The 22,459-nt window shown below is 41.8% G+C and overlaps 1 long non-coding RNA gene across 1 annotated transcript; it reads right to left on the minus strand.

The window, feature by feature from the left end:
* Positions 1-631: 631 nt before the first annotated feature.
* Positions 632-21,753, minus strand: LOC137380376 (uncharacterized). The gene is made up of 3 exons (XR_010977007.1): positions 21,683-21,753; positions 6,720-6,764; positions 632-706 (listed from the first exon to the last, which is right to left on the minus strand). It is a non-coding gene; the product is annotated as an uncharacterized lncRNA (long non-coding RNA).
* Positions 21,754-22,459: the final 706 nt, after the last annotated feature.

A 22,459-nucleotide genomic window follows, 5' to 3' on the forward strand; every position in this document is an offset into this window, starting at 1 on the left:
CCATCTGCATCTGTAAAGTGAAAAGATAGAGTGGTGTTGAGGATGTCAAAATTAGAACTGACAGAAGGAAGCTTGGGGAAAATAATGGGCTGTATTTTGCAGTTGTACTGATGGTGAATCTAACAGCATTCACGATTATACTGTGAAAGAGACAGCAACTTCTGGTGTTCGGACATACACAGTTAAATGCAGAAATCCATAAGTTGCTGTCAGTGATTCCCTGCTCCTCCACAGGGTACACTGTTGAGGTACTCAGATAGAAATCAATTGGAAATCACTGAATTGATGTGAATTTCCACTTTTTATGTTAATATTCTTATGATAAAAACCTTTGAAAAGGTTACACCATGTTGAAGGAGGTGTAATTGGATTTTTAATTACATAATAAGTCATAATTATTGCTGAACAACCCTCTCTGGTCCTGAAAAATGAATTCTATATTTGTGGAATGTCAAATTTTTCTGTTCCATGAAAAAAATCCATAGATTTTTAAAATGATAAAAAAAAAAATTTTTTAAAGTTTGTTAATGAAAGTCAGCTTATACCTTAATTCCATGTATATGTCCCAATCATTATTTAACCTTTTATAAAATTATAAAAGGTGCATGATAAAACCTACCTATCACTTGCTGGTTTGCTGCCTGTGAGAATTCTTCAACGTAATAAAAACAAGAAATGCCGGAAATACTCAGCAGTCTGGCAGCATCTGTGGAGAGAGAAGCAGAGTTAATGTTTCAGGTCAGTGTCCCTTCATCAGAACTGACATATATTAGAAACGTAAAAGGTTTTAAGCAAGTAAAGCGGGGTGGGGCAAGAGATAACAAAAGAGAAAGTGTTGATAGGACAAGGTCACAGAGAATAACCGACCAGAAGGTCATGGAGCAAAGGCAAACAGTATGTTAATGGTGTGGTGAAAAACAAAGCATTAGTACAGAGAGGGTGTGAATTGACTGTAAAGCACAAAGCACTCCAAGCACAAACATTAAAAAAAACAAAAACAGTGGGTAGGCACATTAGCAACAATCTAAACAAACTAAAATATAATAACTAAATAAAAAAGGAAAAAGAAAAAATAACTAAACATAAAAAGTGGGGCCCATCATGCTCTGAAATTATTGAACTCAATGTTCAGTCTGGCAGGCTGTAGCATGCCTAATCAGTAAATGAGGTGCTGTTCCTCGAGCTTGATGTTCATTGGAACACTGCAGCAATCCAAGGACAGAGATGTGAGCATGACAGCAGCATGGGGGGGGTGGGGGGGGGTGGGGTGGCGAGGGGGTGTTGAAATGGCCAGCAACCAGAAGGGCCATGTGGAGTATTTCCAGCATTTCTTGTTTTTATTTCAGATTTCCAGCATCTGCAGTATTTTGCTTTTATTTTAGTGCGAGAATTCTTCAATGTGATTGGCAGCTTTGCTTGTTTAATGACATCACTATTGCTGGACCACAAAATCCAGGCCAGAATCTATTTTCGTTTTGTAACTAGAGAAATTAGCAGCACAGTTATTGCTTTTTTTCCCCCTAACACGTTATAAGACGTAGGATTTGGGTTTGCACCTGAGTTCACCATGAGCCTCCCTTCCTCCCTTTTCTAACTCCTGTGTCCTACTTCCTGTGTAAAGTACAACTTTATGGTTGAGAGGTGTTCTCTGCGTTGTTAGCAGATGCCACTCTGATCCTAAGGAATGCATGTGAATGCTCTGGGTTGGCTCATCATCTGATTTTCATTTTCATTTTCCAAGTAAGTTATGATGGATTAGTTTGAAAACTTTGACCACAAGTTGATCAGACAGAGCCCGCATGGATCATTCTCGAGGCCCTGTGGAAAGAGGATAAGGTGGATCTTGTCAGAAGAAAGAGACAGATTATCCCAGATCTGTCAAACAAGCACCAAAATAGTGACCAGAAGGACCCTTCTCGTCAGATCCTACAAGCACACCCAGGTTCTAGTACCATGGCACAGTCCTCCAGACGGCTCTGTTGGAGAAGTAACCATTGACCAGCTCCTTCCGGAATGTGCATTTGCAACAAAAATCTGGAAAAAGATGTAGTGGTTTTTGTGAAGGGTTATCCCAGGCAGCTTCAGAATGCAGGCCTTCATGTTCAATCTATTGTTTCCAGGGAAACATTCTAACCTCCTCCCAGTACTCAAAGATCCTCACAACTCCAATGCTCCCATTCCCCATGAATCATGCTCCCAAGACATTGTTGGATCTGGTGCTGGGAAATGAGGTGGGCCAAATAGACCAAGATTCTGTGGGGGAGCACTTGGATAAGACTGATCATCGTATCATAAGGTTTAGACTAGTAATTCAGAAAAGCAAGGAACAAAATAAGGTAGAATGTCTAGATTGGAAGAGAGCTAATTTCAACACATTGAGAAGGGATCTAGCCAGGGTAGAACGCAACTAAAGATTGGCAGGAAGAACAATGGGTTATCTTTACAGAAGAGATGCTTCAGGTACAGGCTAGGAACATTCCAACAAGGGTGAAAGGTAGGGGAACCAAAACAGAGCTCCTTGGTTGACGAGGGAGATAGAGATGATGATGAAACAAAAAAGAGGGTATGTGATGCATGTCAGGTGAACTAATCAAGTGAGAACCAGGCCATATACTATAAGTTAAGAGGGGAAGTGAAGAGGAAAATAAGACTGGCAAAGAGAGAATACGAGAATAGAATGTAGGTCAACATAAAAGATCTTCTACAAGCATGTAAATAGTAATAAGAGAAGGAGTGGGGCCTATTAGGGACAGAGAGGGTAATATATGTATAGAGGCGCAGGGCAAGGCTAACATACTTAATGAGTAGCTTGTATCAGTGTTCACTGAGGAAATGGAGGCTAACAAAATATCAGTAGAAGCAGAGAGAGTAGAGACAATGGATAGGATAAAAATTGAGAAGTGGGAGGTACAAAAAAGGCTGGCTACGCTTAGGGTACATAAGCCACCTGGTTTGCATCCCAGGTTGCTAAAGGAAATGGGGATGGAGATAGCAGTAGTGCTTGCCATAATCTTCCAACCTTCCCTAGATATGGAGGAGGTGCTAGAAGATTGGACACTGGCAAATGTGACACCTAATTCAAGAAAGGGTGTAAGGACAGTCCTAGCAACTATGGGCCATTTAGTTTACTATCAATGGTGGCTATGGTTTTAGAAACAATAATCAGGGAAAACATCAACGGACACTTAGAGAAGTTCGAGTTAATTAAGGAGAGCCAGCATAGATTTGTAAAAGGCAGATCATGCTTGACTGATCTAATTGATTTTTTTGATGAAGCAACAGAGAAGATTGATAAAGGGAATGTGGTGGATGTTGTGGAGGGCCAGTGTCCAATTGGATAAAAAATTGGTTTAAGGATAGAAAACAGCGAGTCATGTTAAATGGTTAATTTCCAGACTGGAGGATGGTAGTCAGTGGTGTTCCTCAAGGGCCAGTGTTGGGACCATTGCTTTTTTGCCATATATGAATGACTTGGATCTTGAAATACAGAGCAGAATCTCAAAATTTGCTGATAACACCAAACTTGGAGGTGCAGCAAACAGTGAGGATGATATGAACCGCCTGCAACAGAACATAGATAGGCTAGCAGAATAGGCAGATGGAATTTAATACTGACAAGTGTGAGGTGATGCATTTTTGCAGAAGGAATAGCGAGAGGCAATATATACTTAATGCCACAGTTCTAAAGAGTGTGCACCAACACCCTCCTCCGCCTGGCTGAACTTGTTCTCACATTGAACAACTTCTCCTTCAACTCCATGCATTTCCTTCAAGTAAAAGGTGTCGCTATGGGTACCCGCATGGGTCCTAGTTATGCCTGTCTTTTTGTGGGATATGTCGAGCATTCTTTGTTCCAGTCCTACTCAGGCCCCCTCCCCCAACTCTTTTTCCGGTACATTGATGACTGTATCGGTGCCGTTTCCTGCTCCCGCCCCGAACTAGAAAACTTTATCAACTTTGCTTCCAATTTCCACCCTTCTCTCACCTTTACATGGTCCATCTCTGACACTTCCCTTCCCTTCCTCGACTTCTCTGTCTCCATCTCTGGGGATAGGTTGTCTACCAATATCCATTATAAGCCCACTGACTCCCACAGCTACCTCGACTACACTTCTTCACACCCTACCTCCTGTAAGGACTCCATTCCATTCTCCCAGTTTCTCCGTCTCCGACGCATCTGCTCTGATGATGCTACCTTCCATGACGGTGCTTCTGATATGACCTCCTTTTTCCTCAACCGAGGATTTCCCCCCACTGTGGTTGACAGGGCCCTCAACCGTGTCCGACCCATTCCCCGCACCTCTACCCTCACCCCTTCCCCTCCCTCCCAGAACCGTGACAGGGTTCCCCTTGTCCTCACTTTTCATCCCACCAGCCTCCATATCCAAAGGATCATCCTCCGCCATTTTCGCCACCTCCAGCGTGATGCCACTACCAGTCGCATCTTCCCCTCCCTTCCCCTGTCAGCATTCCGAAGGGATCGTTCCCTCCGCGACACCCTGGTCCACTCCTCCATTACCCCCACCACCTCGTCCCCGTCCCAGGGCACCTTCCCTTGCAATCGCAGGAGGTGTAATACCTGCCCATTTACCTCCTCTCTCCTCACTATCCCAGGCCCCAAACATTCCTTTCAGGTGAAGCAGCGATTTACTTGTACTTCTTTCAATGTAGTATACTGTATTCGCTGCTCACAGTGTGGTCTCCTCTACATTGGGGAGACCAAGCGCAGACTGGGTGACCGCTTTGCGGAACATCTCCGCTCAGTCCGCAAGCAGGACCCTGAGCTTCCGGTTGCTTGCCATTTCAACACTCCCCCCTGCTCTCATGCTCACATCTCTGTCCTGGGATTGCTGCAGTGTTCCAGTGAACATCAACGCAAGCTCGAGGAACAGCATCTCATCTACCGATTAGGCACACTACAGCCTGCCGGACTGAACATTGAGTTCAATAATTTCAGAGCATGACAGCCCCCCACTTTACTTTCATTTTTAGTCATTTTTAGTTATTTTTTCTTCCCTTTTTTTTGCATTCCTTTTTACATTTTTTGCAATCTTTTTTTGCATTTATTTCATTTCATCTTAGTTTGTTCAGTTTGCTTACCCACTGTTTTTTTCAGGTTGTTTTTCTTCAGGTTTGCACTTGCTGATGTTCAATATTCAGTATATTCACACCTATTCTGTACTAATGCTTTGTCTTTCAACACACCATTAACATATTGTTTGCCTTTGCTCCGTGACCTTTTGGTCAGCTATGTGGCCTGGTCCAATCTGCACCTTCTCCTTTGTTATCTCTTGCCCAACCCCCACCTCACTTGTTTATAATCTGTGACTTTTCTAATATTTGTCAGTTCCGAAGAAGGGTTACTGACCCGAAACGTTAACTCTGCTTCTCTTTCCACAGATGCTGCCAGACCTGCTGAGTGAATCCAGCATTTCTTGTTTTTGTTTCAGATTTCCAGCATCCGCAGTATTTTGCTTTTATTTATTATGCAGGAACAGAGGTTCCTGGGATGCATGTGCATCGATCTTTGAAAGTGGCAGGATATATTGAGAGAGTGGGATCTTGGACTTCATAAATAGAGTCATTGAGTGCAAAAGCAGGGAAGTTATACTGAACCTTTATAAAGCTCTGGTTAGGCCCCAACTGGACTATTGCATCCAGTTTTGTCACCACACTTCAGGAAGGATGTGAAGGTCCTTGAGAGGGTGCAGAGAATATTTACTAGAATGGTTGCAGAGATTTTAGTTAGAAGGTTAGGGTGGAAAAGTGTGTTTGTTCTCCTTAGAATAAAGGGGATTGAGGGAGATTTAATAGCAGTGTCCTCGATTATGACAGGCTTCGGTAAGTTAAACAAGGAAAAACTGTTCCCATTACTAAATGGTACAAGGACTAGGGGACACATATTGATGGGAACATGAGGAAGCACTTTTTTTACGCAGCGGGTGGTAATGACCTGGAACTTGCTGCCCACAAGGGTCGTGGAAGTGGAGACAATCGATGACTTCAAGAGGAAGTTGGATGGCCAGCTGTGAGAAATAGACTTGCAGGGCTACGGGGATCGAGCCAAGGAGCGAGACTGACTGCATAAATCCGTGTAGAGCTGGCATGGACTTGATGAGCCGAATGGCCTCCTTCTATGCCGTAAATGACTCTATGACAATCTCCAACATCCTGACCTTCCCATAACTACCAGAGCTTCGGACAGTCTCTTCTGTACTCCCAGAGGCCAACATCATTCCTCAGCGCTACTTTCTCAGGATAGGCACAACTCACTATAAACACAGTATTCCACCCTGACATCATTGCAGTACCCCTCTCTCAGTACTCTCATAGTCCATGATCCTTCTCCTACCTCTCTGACATGCCAGGGGTCTCCTACTCCTTTCACACCTCAGTGGTCCTATTCCCTAAAGACTTCCTGTGTGGTTCTTCCTTCCCAGTACGCTCAAGTTTCTAACCACAGAAATTCCTTCAGAATCACATCTTAATACAGTACCACCCTCCCAGAACTGACACACTGCACAACTTCCATTTGAGCACTGCTTCATTTCAACTCCACTTGTACAACTTCCACATCGCAGAAAACTTATCCCCCGCATTCCCACACCCAATGATACCCTTCCCTAAAGAGCCCAGGCCATTGTGCATTCAGTCTCCAACATCACCCTTCATGCACTACCTAACTACCATTACTACGACACAGATGACTTGCAACTCACCCATGTGCATTCTGGAACATCTTCCTCACCATCTTCCTCTACATCCTGGTTTTGGAAACAATGTAAGTGTTATAATTTGATATGTACTTAAATCAACATATAGATTTATGGCTACCGATTTGTAGTTTCCATATAAATATGAACATAATCATGGGATTTGACCTAAAACTATCACGCACCTTCTGCTATTACTGTATAATAAAAATTCAATGCAGCTTATCAGCAGTTGTGACAATATATTGCAAATTATATGGGATAAAATATTGTATCTTCAAACTCACCAGGAGCAACAAGAGATCCAGTAGTGAGTGATACATTGAAAAACTTGCTGAAAGCATCCAATGTCCATAAATGTAAAATCTACTTCCTGTTATATTTTTCTGTCATACTTTTCTTTCACGTTTAGTTTTTTTAGTTTGTTCTAGGGATGTAAGTGTTGCTGGCAAGGCCAACATTTATTGCCCATCCCTAATTGATGGTGAGCCACCTTCTTGAATTCAACTGAGCGGCTTGCTAGCCATTTCAGAGGGAAGTTAAGAGTCAACTGCATTGTTGTGGGTCTGAAGTCACATAGAGTCATAGAGTTATACAGCACAGAAACAGGCCCTTTGGCCCATCGTGTCCATGCCAGCCATCAAGTACCTATCTATTCTAATCCCATTTTCCAGCACTTGGCCCGTAGCCTTGTATGCTATGGCATTTCAAGTGCTCATCTAAATACATCTTAAGTGTTATGAGAGTTCCTGCCTCTACCACCCCTTCAGGCAGTGTGTTCCAGATTCCAACCACCCTCTGGGTGAAAACATTTTTCCTCAAATCCCCTCTAAACCTCCTGCCCCATACCTTCAATCTATGCCCCCTGTTTATTTACACCTCCGCTGAGGGAAAAAGTTTTTTCCTATCTACCCTATCTATGCCCCTCATAGTTTTGTATACCTCAGTCAGGTCCCCCTTCCACATGTAGGCCAGAACAGGTAAGGACGGCAGATTTCATTCCCTAAAAGACTGCTCCCTAAAAGTGAACCAGACTGGTTTTTAAGACAATCAGTAGTTTCATGGTCATGTTTACTGATAATAAGAGAAATTGAATTTAAATTACCCGGCTGCTGCAGTGGGATTTGAAATCATGTCACTAGCTCATTCATCCAGTCCTCTGGCTAATCCAGTAACATAACCACTATGCTACCATACACATATCTGTATTATTTCTAGCCCTATTTCCTCTACCCACTTCTGATTCGTTCATTTCTCTCACCTACTGGAACTCCAGTGTTAACCCTCCAAGGTCTGTTCCACCTAGCAAGTCAGCACACTGAAATTTTCACTTAACCAACTCCTCCCCCCACCCCCACCCACCTTCCCCCCATCCCCTGGACCTCATGATTACTGTCTCCCAACATCTAGTGAGCAAATACAATGCAAGTACACAAAGCACTTCAATCCACCAACAGCTAGTCCCGGGTAACTGGCTTTTGAAATTAATAAATCTCGACACCTTAGCCCCCAAACAATAAAATAAATAAATTACATGGAACTTTGGCTGCAAAGAACAAATAAAATAAATGAACAATAGAACAGGCAAGCAACAGGTAAATAAATAAGCATCAATAGTTATGAACACAAACAATTCATTTAATATATAACTCAATCAATCGGAATGCCACAAACTATAAATGATCAAGTAAGTAGAATTATCAACAAATACATAGGTTGCGAATAAGTAAATAATTACATATGAATGACTGATTCCAAAAGAAGAACATCACGAGAAGCAACTAAATTATTGTCCTGTCCTCTCCACCTTCTTTCCTTTCCCCTGCTGTACTCTGGTCTCCATAACTCACTCTACTCCACACCTCCTCCTTCACTGCTCTGTCCATGGCCCACATTGTGCACTTTTATCGAACTTGGAATACCCATCAGAATCACAAGTCAGATCCCACACTATCATGGGAGATATAGTAACACAAAAGGGTAGATTTTCCGCTACAGTGATAGTTTACTTTCAAATAACTAGAAACAAATGCAGAGGTCACCAGTAGTGTACTGCTATCTTTTCCATGCTCAATTTATGTAATTCTTCAAAGCGCCAAGTGCAGTTTTAGACATGTGCAGCGAGGTAGCCTAGTGGTGGGAGCAGAAATTTGCAATTTGTGAAACATATAGGAATACTGACACTTAAAGGAAAGTGGCGGAATAAGGGGCAAATTATTACATACTTTGAAAGTGCTGCATAGGCATTTCAGTCTGTTCACAGGCTTTGTGAAGATTGTAAAGGGAGAAGTGCAAGTCATAGGCAAAAATAAAGGGACAGATGTTGACAGAGAACGGGTGCGTTTCCAACATTTACTGTTTCCTTTCAGATTAGATTGTGCAGAAACAAGTGAGTGCTGTAAAGTTGGTTGATTATTGCAAAACCCTCCTCTCTGAATGTAACTAATTGTTAATTAAAGTCCAATCTCATGAATTCTAGTTCAATAAACCAACACTTGCTGGTTGATTATTTGGAGGTTAGTCACTAGTTATATTCTTGGAATAGTATAAACTGTGCTTTAAAGCTGCAGTATTAAGTTCAACTATGTCTCCTTACTTGTCAATTTAATATACTGCACTGTACAATTTATTCTTTTTCAAAGCAAATAGGATTGTCTAATCTACTAATAAATGTGCTGTAAATGATTTTGCTTTCTCACTGCATTTAGTCGGCTGAGATTTCTGGTGGATGGAAGAGCCTGTAAAGCAAATAAACTCTTTTATGAGTGTGATGAAAACCCCACAAGCTAAATGGAAAAATTAATTTCCTTGTGTGGAACTTTGCCTGAGACACTTACTGGAAATTGTTACAAATAACTTTTAAAACAGAACAGCTAGCAGCCAAGATGGCCACGGACATTTGCATGTGAAATAAAAATCAAAGGATTTGACCGGAGACAGACATGATTGACTCAGCCAAGCCAGAACAATGGGGTGCTCTCTGATTCAATTATCTGAGATAGCCTTGTCAATATGTGGTCATCAAAAGCCATTGACACCCATTGACTTTGAAAGAACCAAGCCCCCCTGCACCATCCCCCACCAAGTATGTCTGGGCAGCCTGAGAGGAGAACCTTGAATTTCAGAGGAAATTCCAGATGAACTGCATTCAAACACAAAGAGGTGGTCATGTCATGTGATCGCTTATGCAACTTTGGGAGACTGTGAATTGTGACTCAGAGGGCAGACTGTAACTGGAAGCAAGCAAGGAACATCTCTGACTCCTCTCTCCCTCTCTCCATTGGAGATGCAGAGAAGCCTCAAGCTGCAGTGGGTAAAACCTCAAACCTACAGCCCAGCACAGCCAACAGGATACAAGCAAGTCTACAACCATGCACATGGCCCAGAGAGGACTTCAGGACTACAATTTCAACTAAAGACTCTGAGACTACTTTACTATATTTCAGTTCCATTTATTACAGACTCTACTCCAACCTCCCAACTTTGTTCTTCCCTGTGTAATCTATTTGTGTGCGTGTGTGGTTCTTGTGTGATTGTGGGGCATGGATGCGTAGTGCATTTGTAGTAATTTTTAACTGGTTTAGAGTGATGAGGTTAATAAAGTTACATCTTTCTTGTTTAAACTCAAGAAAACCAGTCTGATTGGTTCATTTGCAATTACATTAGAGGAACAGGAACAAGTGCTCACTGAGGTTGTAAGTTTAAATCACTGTGTTAAAAAAGATAAACACTGTTGGGGTCAAACCAGAGAAGGGACAAAAGGGAAGCCTGAGACCCCTTCCTCACATTTTCGTAACATGAGTTTTGTTTAATTTAGATCAAATACATCCTATGCAATAACTCTTTTTCCTTGGAGTAAGTGCAGTCAGGATGTAATTTCTGAAATGGATGGAGGGGAGAAGACATTCTATTGAAAACCCATTTTACACAGTTTCCATTATTTCCAAAAGTGAGGCAGACATGATAGTTCAGAAGGTGTAGAATAGGCCCAAAAGTTGCAATGAAAGTGAAGCAGAGATATAATAAATTCATTTGTGGGATGAGTGACATCATGGAAGACACATCTTCTTGAAACAGATGACAAAATATTCTGTCAAGGTTGGCAATTGTAAAGATCATTATAATTCCCTCCTCTATTGTCCATTTCAGTGGGACTACCCTTACTTGGTTCTGATTGTAGTCAGAGCATCTGCTGTAATGGCTTCTCTTCCTGTTCTTGCATCAATACCTCAAGATTAACCGAAGGATCTATCCTTGGCCCCTTCTCTTCCTAATCTACATTCTGCTTCTTGGCAACGTTATCCACAGTCATGGGGTCAGCTTCAAAATGTACATGACAACAAACAGCTCCACCACTTGCTCGATCCCTCCACTACCTCTGTGTTGTCAGACTGTTTGCCCAACATCCAGTTCTGGATGAGGTGTAATTTCTTGCTGGTTAAATATGGGAAAATTAAAGCATTCAACTTCAACACCTGCCATAAACTCTGTGCCATCATCACAGTTTCCCTGCCCCTGCCCAGTCATTGAAGCAAACAGTTCACAACCTTGGCATCCTATTCCCCCCGGAGCTGGGTTTTCGACACCATATTTTACTGTCAACTTCCACCCCTGTAACATTGTCTCTCACCACCCATTACCCAGCCATCTCACTCATTCATGCTTTTGTTACCTCCAAACTTGGCTATTTTCATGTTCTCCTGGAGGCCCTCTCATCCTCCGCACTCCATACACTTCATTTCATCCAAAACTCAGCTGCTGTAGCCTAACCCAAGCACAAGCACACAAGAACACAAGAAATAGGAGCAGAGGTAGACCCTATGGCCCATTGAGCCTGCTCCGGCATTCAATATGATCATGGCTGATCTTGGGCTTCAATTTCACTTTCCTGCCTGCTCCCCATATCTCTTGATTCCCTGCGAGACCAAAAATCTATCTATCCCAGCCTTAAATCTATTCAATGATGGAGCATCTGCAACCCTCTGGGGTAGAGAATTCCAAAGATTCACAACCCTTTGAGTGTAGTAATTTCTCCTCATCTCAGTCCTAAATGATTGGGCCCTTATCCTGAGACTGTGTCCCCGTGTTCTAGATTCCCTGAGCAGTGGGACTAATCACTCAGCTTCTACCCTATCAAGCCCTTTCAGAATCTTCTATGTCTCAATTAGATCGCCTCTCATTCTTCTAAACTCCAGAGAATATAGGCCCAATTTACTCAGCCTCTCATCATAGGATAACCCCCTCATCCCAGGGACCAATTTAATAAATCTTCACTGCACTGCCTTCAGTGCAAGTATATCCTTTCTTAAATGTGGAGACCAAAACTGACCACAGTATTCCAGGTGCGATCTCACCAAAGGCCTGTACAATTTTAATCAGACTTCTTTATTCCTGTACTCCAATCCCCTTACAATAAAGGACAACATGCCATTTGCCTTCCTAATAGCCTGCTGCACCTGTATGTTAACTTTGAGTGTAGTAATTTCTCCTCATCTCAGTCCTAAATGATTGGTGAAGGGTCACTGACCCGAAACGTTAACTCTGCTTCTCTTTCCACAGATGCTGCCAGACCTGCTGAGTGAATCCAGCATTTCTTGTTTTTGTTTCAGATTTCCAGCATCCGCAGTATTTTGCTTTTATGTTAACTTTGTGTGTTCCTTGTACGAGTACCCCCAAGTCTCTCTGAACATCAATAATTACCAGTTTCACAGCTTTTAAAAAATATTCTGCTTTTCTATTTTTATAACCAAAGTGAACAACTTCACTTACATCTTTAAATAGTAGGTGTGGCTATGAGTTACTATAAAACGTGTAGCAGCTTATTTACACACATAAAATAGCAAGTTAACTTAAAGTAGTTTCAGGCACTGTGCAGTCTGTTGCTTTCCTGTATCACAAACAGAGGGGAAAAAAAACAAAGAATCATCTGACTCATCACTTGACAAGTCACAGGATGAATTCCATGACGGGGACTTAGATGCCACTTATTTATAGCTAATGTGTGCCTCGTGTCACATCTTTCCCCTCAAAAGACAAAGTTACACTAACTAACGAAATCAGAGTTAAAAAAAACACATAGATGAACTCTGAAATGTAACCAAAACAAAACACACAATCACAAGCAGGCACAATAATAACAAATACTCCTTCAATCAAGATGGAGGCTGACTCTGTCTTCCAGATTTGCGATTGGTGATTGTTATTTGACGACCAAATGTTTCAGGTGCTGCAGTTGTTGTTTCCTGCTTTGGAGACTGTATGGAGTTCAGAGGACTGTTGGGGTCCTGTGTTTCAGAAAAGTCCTCAATTTCAGGAGTTTTGCTTACAGATATCATTATATATATTTTCGGATATGCACCTTAATTGCTGTAAACTGCAGGGCTATGGACCAAATGCTGGAAGGTGAGATTAGGCTGGGTGGCTCGTTTTTCAGCAAGTGATGGGCCAAGTGGCTGTAAACTTTCTATGATTCTATATCTCATCAGCACAAATCAACTGACGCCAATTCTTGCAGTATGATGAGTCTCCGACTTGCACATCATAACTTCTAGGACCCACCACATGTGTACAATGTTTCAGTATTCCAAGTACTCTTGCCTAGGGGTTTCATCTACACTGTATCACCAAGGTGTATTTCTCGAAGTGATTTAGCATTGCTGTTTTAGTAATACTGCTGACATTGCTTTATGCCTAAATGTCTTCCTTAGTTGAATATTGAGACCGTAGGGGTGTTCATACTATAGGAAGTAGAGTCTTGCACTTACAACCAATAAGTCTCTGTGCAGGACTTGAACCTACACCTTCACTTGATGTGTTGTGCCAATCTTACAGAGCTATAAATTCTGATTGACAAAACTCCCTCCATTTTGTGAAGAGCAGTTTGACGGTCTGGATGATATTCTCAGGTTTGCCATTGGATGGTGGGTAGCGAGGTGATGACATCATCCCCATCTCTTGGTAAACCCTGCAAATTCTGTGGATCTGATTCGTGGATTGTTAAACATTACTAGGATGTTTGGTATCTCAAATCTTGCAAACATTTCTTGGGCTTCTCTGAGAACACTGAGTAACAGAAATCAGAAATGAGGCTGGCTACTTGAATGAAATTACTGTGATAGTTACACACGATAAGCAAAATACAGCCATGTAGTTCACAAATGTCAGCCTCAACCTTTGACCAAGGTCTAGCCAAAATCTCGTGCTGAAGTAATGTTTCTTTACTTGAAGAACTCCAATGAGCCAAACAGATATCACACTTTGCAATGTATTAAGGTCTGTAGACATCCTGGGCCAATAAAGGCTGTCACTAACTTTACGGATATTACACCTATATTATGAGTGTTGAATGAACTATCGACATTAACTCCTTATGGAATGCAACTGGTACCACGAGTTGCTGTCCTTTGAATATCAAATCCCCTTGGTCAGATAGCTCATCTTGAAAGTCAAAGTAACAGTGGAGGCATTCAGATACCTCTTAATTGATCCCAGGCCAGCCTTGCCGAATGATAACCTGCAGTTGCATCAGAACTGGGTCATCTGCTTCAGCATGAGTAAGTTATTGCCAGATAGAATCTCCAACTGGAAGTGATTCATGATGATCAATTTCTTCCAGCTCACATGTAAAATCACAGATGTGTACATCTGGCTGGTTTGTCCTGTTCAGTGTATCTGCTAGGCTCATCTTCTCCCCTTTCTTATAAGATACCTTGAGACATTTTTTTGAGGCTTAACAACTTGCTTTGAAGTCTCTGAGGTGCACTTTTTAGTAGCTTGAGAACTATTGATTCTAATGGATGGTGATCGTTTCAATATTCACCACATTCGGGTCATAGATGTAAGCTTCAAATTTGTCACAGGCAACATGATTGGTAGAAGTTCTTTCTCGATCTGTGCAATTCTCATCTCTGGTGCTGATAATCTCCTTGATCCTTACACGATGTGTTGTTCATTCTGTATCATAGCCATTCCAAATCCAGATTGATATTTATCACATTGTACAGTGACATCTACCTTGAGATTATTATACCTAAGAACTGGTGTACTGGTGACCATTACTTTTAAGTTGCTGCAGCATCAATTCTTGCGATTCTCCTGAGAACTCACTCTACATCCTACTGCATTAAATCTCTGAGTGGCTTTGTTGCAGGAGAAACTTATTCAGATTTTGGGCAAGTCCAAACAGTTGCTGAATCCCTGCTTTGTCAGTTCGTGTTGGAATCTCCAAAACCACTTTAACTTTGGCTGGATCCACACAAAGTCCTTTTCCTTTAACAAGATGTCAAATAAAAGGAATAAAATGCATGCCTACAAAGTTTCATTTTATCCATGTTTAACACCATTCCACAATTGTTGCATCACTGTATGAAAGCTTCTAGGTATTTATCATTGTCTCCAAGCATGTTTCCAAAACCAACCATCACAAAATCATCTTCAATGATCTCTATCCCTTGCAGTCCTTCCATCAGTTCACGCTTCTTTTGTTGGAAAACTTCTAGCGTTGAGTTGATCCCAAATAGCATAGCTTTCAGCAGTATCACCCAAAAGGTGTGTGGAATGTTGTAAGATAGGATGATTGTTCATCAAGACTCATGTCCCAAAATCAGTTTTGGATGTTGAGAATCATGAAGACCTTAGCACCACGTGGGCATGAGGCTGCACCTTCAATCATTGGGAGAGGACAATGCTCTCATTTGGCAGCCTTGTTTAAATCTTTAGAATCTAAGCAGATGAATAGTGTACCATTTTTCTTATGTATGACTAGCACTGAACTGATCCATGAGGTCAGCATTGTTACAGGAGCGATGATGTCCTGTATGACCAGACCACCCAAGGTTTCCTTCAGCTTACCCTGGTACACGATAAGGGACATGTGATCTACTGCCTTATTGAACCTGATTGGGTACTCTTCTCATAACCCATCACTAAATAACCAAGGATATTTCTGTCGTAAACACTTCTTGTTAGTGGCTTGGAACCATTGATCATGTCCACTGTTACTCCAGTAGATGGGGTTCCACTAATTCAATCATTATCACTGTACCTTCTACCCAGTCCTTTCTACCCAGCAGAAGTCATATAGTCGTGGTTTTGACAAGCTTATAGTACAATTTGCACTTATAGTCACCATGTTAGACCACAGGATCGTAGAATTGTTACAGCGCAAAAGGAGGCCATTCAGCCCATCGTGTCTGTACCGGCTCTCTGAAGGAACAATTCAATTAGTGTCATTCCCCCGCCTTTCCCCATAACCCTGCACATTCTTCCCTTTCATACAACAGTCTAATTCCTTTTTGCACTCCAGACCTTAACCACTCGCTGCATGAAGAAGTTTTTCCTCATGTCGCTTTTGCTTCTCTTACCCATTACTTTAAATCTGTGCCCTCTTGTTCTCAATTCTTTCATGACTGGGAACAGTTTCTCCCTATCTACTCTGTCCAGACCCCTCATGATTTTGAATACCTCTATCGAATCAACTCTCAGCCTTCTCTTCTCTAAGGAAAACAGTCTCAACTTCTCCAATCTATTTCATAACTGAAGTTCTTCTTCCCTGGAACCATTCTCGTGACTCTTTTCTGTACTCTTTCCAATGCCCTCATGTCTTTCCTAAAGTATGGCGCTCAGAACTGGACTCAATACTCCATCTGAGACCAAACTAGTGTCTTATATAAGTTCAACATAACCTCCTTGCTCTTGTACTCTATGCCCCTATTAATAAAGCCTAGCATACTGTATGCTTTATTAACCTGTTATGACCAGATAAGAAAAGTGTCGAGGGGTCTTTTGCTGTCTTCACCTGGTCTTATTGTAACAGGGTTTTATTTTTAACACACTGTGTTTTGAGCTCCCCCTTTGTGAATCCTTGTTCACAGCTTTCCAATTATAAGGAAAATAAACCAATTCACACAGGCTTTCTGAGGTTTAAAGAAGAAAGATGAAATTTTATTAAAACTTCAACTTAAACTCTAATACGGTTAACGCCTACGGATATATGACGCGCCCATGCTCGCATGCACACATGATACACACATGCAAATAGGGACAGAAAAGAGGAGAGAGACATATAGTCGAGAGGGGTTTAAGAGTTTCTTGTTTACTGTGCTTCAAGCTCGCTTGATTGTAGGTAGTCCTGCTGTTCGTCGGGTCCAGTGTTCTTCTTAAACCTTGTTCACATAGGAGACGTTTCTCTCTTTGAGGTTCACGTGTTTTCACAAGATTCAGTTCCGTGGGAAAGAGATGGAGGCAGGGAGAACTGGAGAGGAGGTTCTGTTCCAACCGGGAGCACACGGCTTTTCTGAGTTCAAATCTTCTGTTGAAAGTTCAAATTCAAAACCTCCAACAGCCAGTTAATCATGCGATCAAAACTGGTCTGACCACTTCTGTGTTTTGGGGTAGCAACGATTGGATCCTCATTGTTCCAACACTGTCATTTACTATGCAAATGTATTTCCAGTCAGGGGCTTGCAATTTTAAGTTTTAATGTTCATGTGGTGAAATCATGTGTACTTCAGTCTTAGCAGGTGGGGGCTTTGCCTGGCAAACCGCTCTCTCAACCTGTACTGTGACCTTCAATGACCTATGCACATAAACACCCAGGTCTCTCTGCTCCTGCAGCCCCTTCAGAATTTTACCCTTTATTTGGTGTTGTTCTCCTTGGAACGAGAAGGCTGAGGGGAGATCTGATTGAAATGAACAAAATTTTGAGGGGTCTGGATAGAGTGGAGGTGAAGGGCCTATTCACCTTAGTAAAGAGGTCAGTGATGAGGGAACATAGATTTAAAGTGATTGGTAGAAAAATTAGAGGGGAGATTAGGAAACATTTTTTCACCCAGTGGGTGGTGGGGGTCTGGAACTCACTGCCTAAAAGGGTAGGTGAGACAGAAACCCTCAACACATTGAAAAGGAGTCTGGAAATGCACCTTAAGTGCCATCAGCTGCAGGGCTACAGACCAAATGCTGGAAGGTGGGATTAGAATGGGTGGATCGTTTCTCAACAGGCAGACATGATAGGCCAAGTGACCTCTTTCTATGTCTTAAACTTTCTATGATTCTATGATTCCCCTGACTATCGAATCTCTTGTCACTATCGCTCTTCAAGTTTTCCTTGTATCCCCCTGTACAGCTGAGCCACCCGTGGTTCTATGGCTTGGCTCTGGCTGCACTCCCCAGATGAACCATCACTTTCCTCAGTATTCAGAACTGAATAGCTGTTGGAGAGTGAGACGCATTCAGGGGTCTCCTGCACTACCTGACAGTTTCTTCTTGACTGTCTGGTGGTCACCCATTCCCTCTATGCCTGCATACTCTTAAACTGTGGGATGATCACATGTATAAACGTGCTACCCACGAAGCTCTCATCCTCACCAATGCGCCGCAGTGACTCCAGCTGATGCTAAAGTTCCACAATTCAGAGCTCAAACTGCTGCAACTGTCAACACTTCCTGCACATATGGTTATCCAGGACCCAAGGAGCATCCTGGAGTTGCCACATGGCACAGGATCTGCACTGCAGAGGTTGGAGCAGCCCTGTCATTCCTCTACCTATCAGATAATAAACCTTGGTTAGACAAATAAACCCTGCTACTAATAACCCCTGCTACTGCTAATAATAACTCTACCAATAGTAATAATAACCTTACTACTGCTAATACTAACCTCTACCAATACTAATCTGCCTTACCACTATCAATATACCCCACCAATACTAAAACGCTAATAATAGTAATAATCTCGCCAATAGTAATAAACCTTATTTAAAAATAAAAGATAAGACTCAGCTGTTACCCACTTGTTACTGATGATTCAGAATTAATATTTTTAAAGTCTTTAAACTCCCAGATGTTTTCACTCAGTCCCTAAGCAGCAAATACTCACCAGCCAATCAACTCACTGCTTTCCTGTGATGTCAGGGTTTGCTTTGTTTTTCTTCTTCAAATTCTAGTGTGTCGAGGTAGGTTCCTCGCAGGTCCCCCACTGCCACTGCCGCTGCTTACTCTGTCCAGGATTTGTACTTGTCATCTAATGGGGAGACTTGTAACATACTCCAAACTCAGACTTAAGTAGTTCAACCTTTGCAAACTTAAAATCTCTTGTTGCTATTTGGTACAAGTGAAGGAGAATTAGGTTACATGGTGCACTACTGTTTATATTAACTCTTGTGTAGTTGTCTGACTCCAGCTTAAGTGTAACACACTCTGTGTCATCCAAACTAATAGGATTGACAAAGACGTCTTTTGTCCTTATTTATTCATCTACTGTCTGTCTGTGTGCAGGCAATCCTTTTCCACAGCGTTTACTGTGAAATGGTTGCTCTTTCCGCACTTGTTGCACATCTTCCCAAAGACTGGGCAAAGCTCTCTCTTGTGGAACTTATGTTTCTTCCCGCAGTCCCAGCACTCACGAGTTTTTGTGGATTCTTCATTATTGACCTGAAACATGCCTTTGTCACACCTTGGGATTTCTCTGGCTTTAAGTATTGTGCTCACATTCTGTCCCCCTTCAACTTCCCAATAACTTTAAGTTTATCCACCATACATTGAGCCGTGTGACAAATCTCATCCGTCTTCAACAAGGCTAGATTAACCTCTCAAAACAATCTCCCTTTCACCCGCAATTCCAAACACAAGTCAGTCTCTGAGTATTGCTGTTGGTGTTATAGAGTCGAACTCTGTGAGTTTTTGCAGTGCTGTACAATACTGGTCATATGTTTCACGAGTATCCTGCATTCTGTTATGAGAGTGCTTCCATTTTTTGGTTAAATATTTTTTGAGGACTCATATTTAAATTGTGGAAATAGATTCATTTTGGAAGGCTAAAGATTTCATAGACGCTGCATTTTGTTTTGTTGTTGAAAGTTCACTGAAAGGACACTGAAAGGACACTCGAGATGTTGTGTTTAAAAACAACCTTTACTGGATATCACATGCCTTAAGATAAATAAACAACAGAAACCTTGGTGACTTGAGGGAGATATTTACAGAGAACACAAGAACACAAGAAATAGGAGCAGAAGTAGACTCTATGGCCCATCAAGCCTGCTCTGCCATTCAATACAATCATGGCTGATCTTGGGCTTCAATTTCACTTTCCTGCCTGCTCCTCATATCTCTTGATTCCCTGCGAGACCAAAAATCTATCCATCCCAGCCTTAAATGTATTCAATGATGAAGAATCCGCAACCCTCTGGGGTAGAGAATTCCAAAGATTCACAATTGACACCCTTTGAGTGGAGTAATTTCTCCTCATCTCAGTCCTGAATGATCGGGCCCTTATCCTGAGACTGTGTCCCCATGTTCTAGATTTTCTGAGCAGTGAGAACAATCTCTCAGCTTCTACCTATCAAGAATCTTGTATGCCTCAATTAGATCGCCTCTCATTCTTCTAAACTCCAGAGAATATAGGCCCAATTTACTCAGCCTCTCATCCCACGGACCAATTTAGTAAATCTTCACTGCACTGCCTCCAGTACAAATATATCTTTTCTTTAATGTGGAAACCAAAACTTCCCACAGTATTCCAGGTGTGGTCGCATCAAAGCCCCATACAATTTTAGTAAGGCTTCTTTGTTCCTATACTCCAATCCCCTTGCAATAAAGGACAACATGCCATTTGCCTTCCTAATAGCCTGCTGCACCTGCATGTTAACTTTGTGTGTTTCTTGTATGAGTAGCCCCAAGTCTCTTTGAACATCAACACTTAAAAGAAGTGACATGCCAAGATTTATGAGGGTCAAGAATTGGTTTCACTTCTGAGATATTGTTTTGGTTCATTTGGGGTGTGGAAAGTGTTGAAATGCAGTTGGTTTTATTGCTTGCTGAAAAAAAACCCACAGCTCATCTTTCCTGTACCTCTCTAAGAGATCCTGAGAAATCCAATGTTTCAGCTCCCCTTTCGCGATCTCCTTCAAACAATCCTGCGAATCCGGAGTGTGATAACTGAAACCCCTGATGCCACATTTCTCTTGGAAAGTCTACCAGACTATTTCTCAACATCTCTAGAATGAACTGCTTCTGAAAAGATCCCAGTGACCTGTTTCTGTACAGCCGGACACCAGACCAAAAGGGACAACCGACATCCTTGCATAACTTCTCTTTTTTCTTCACGAATTAGCAAGTATTTGGCCAAAGTATTTCTTTTTTGTAAAAAACCTCAGTGGAGAGAATTTTTTTTCCCAGTGCATGTGTGAGTGTGCATTGGATATTTAAAAAGGGAACTTTTATATTTCAATCTGTGTGTTAATGCTTTTCTTCGTTCTTGGTTAAGTCTTGTTTTATAATAATCTGATACTTTTGTTGTTTATTAAAGAAACCTGGTTGGTGTATTTTATCCTGGGATTAAAAGTAGAGTATATGATTGACCATATCAGTAACTGGGTAAACATTTAAAATATATGCTGTAACCTGTGGAGAAGTGGAACTCGAAAGGACAGTGCACTCCTTCCGCCTCGGTCATAACAATTCTATAGTTGAATTTATAGCTCTCAAAAGAAACATTCTTGCACAATTGAAAGCACTGAGTGAACTTCATTAGCACTGGCTGTATTTTGATGCTGTTTCCATCCACTGCCCAGACCACCCAACCTGGAGCAGATTTCATATGCGTCTTCCCCTTATTATTGTGAGAAGTGCCGACACTTGTACACGTTCTGGCTTCTGGTGAAGCTCTGTCACAAAGGAGAAGCATTTCCAGGCTTCTGTCAATCTCTTCCACTTCTTTGCTACATTCACATTGTGGATTCTGAGAGTCTGATGTTGTGGTTGAGTACCTCCCGACACCATGCTTTAGTTTTCGCATAACTTAAAAAAACGGAGCCAGCCACCAAAATGTCCACCAAAATAATGGAAGTCACTTTGCACAATCCATTACCACCACTGCCACCATGTGCCAATACCCTTTTAAATAGTAAGCCTAACCATGAGTTGTCGTAAAGAGTATCAACATTTATTTACACAAATAAAATAATAAGTTACCTTACAGTAGTTTCAGGAGCTGCACAGTCTGCTGCTTTCTTGCGTTACACAGAGATGAGAGAGAGAAAACCAATAAATCAGCTGACAAGTCACATGATGAATCCCATGGTGATGATTCAAATGTCACGTACCCACAATCAACATGTGCCGTGTGTCACATCCCACTCATTTATTGCTCCTCTGCTCACTGAGTTACATTAGCTTCTGGTCCCCAACATCTCAAATTTAAAAGTCTCATCCTGGTATTCAAATCCCCCCCTATCTTTGTAAACTTCTCCATCTTTGCAGCTCTCTGAGAACTCTTTGTTCCTCCACGTTTGAGCTCTTGTGCATCCCCCACTTTTTTTGCCCATCATTCGCAGCCATGGCTATGTTGTATAGGTCCTATGCTCTCGAATTCCCTCCTTAAACTCTTCTGCCTCTCCAGCTGTCTGTTCTCCTTAAAACCCATCTCTTCAATCAGGCTTTTAATCACTGTGCACTGCTTTTTTGGGTGTATTCTATAGAACAATAACTTGTGGGAAAGATACAGAAAAACAAATTTGCAAAGAAATTACAGAGAGATGCAAGAATTATCGAGCAGTTACAATGGGGGACTTTAGTTATCCTAATACAGTCTGCGATATTAATAGTTTAAAGAGCAGAGTAGGGCAAGAGTTACTAGAGTGCATTCAGGAGAATTTCCTACATCAGTATGTTTCCAGACTAATGAGGAAGGAGGCATTGCTGAATCTGGTTGTGGGAATATGGTGGGTGAAGTGAATCACTAGTTAGTAG

The sequence above is a fragment of the Heterodontus francisci genome, chromosome 19 (genome assembly GCF_036365525.1).
Source record: "Heterodontus francisci isolate sHetFra1 chromosome 19, sHetFra1.hap1, whole genome shotgun sequence".
NCBI classification, from domain to species: domain Eukaryota; kingdom Metazoa; phylum Chordata; class Chondrichthyes; order Heterodontiformes; family Heterodontidae; genus Heterodontus; species Heterodontus francisci.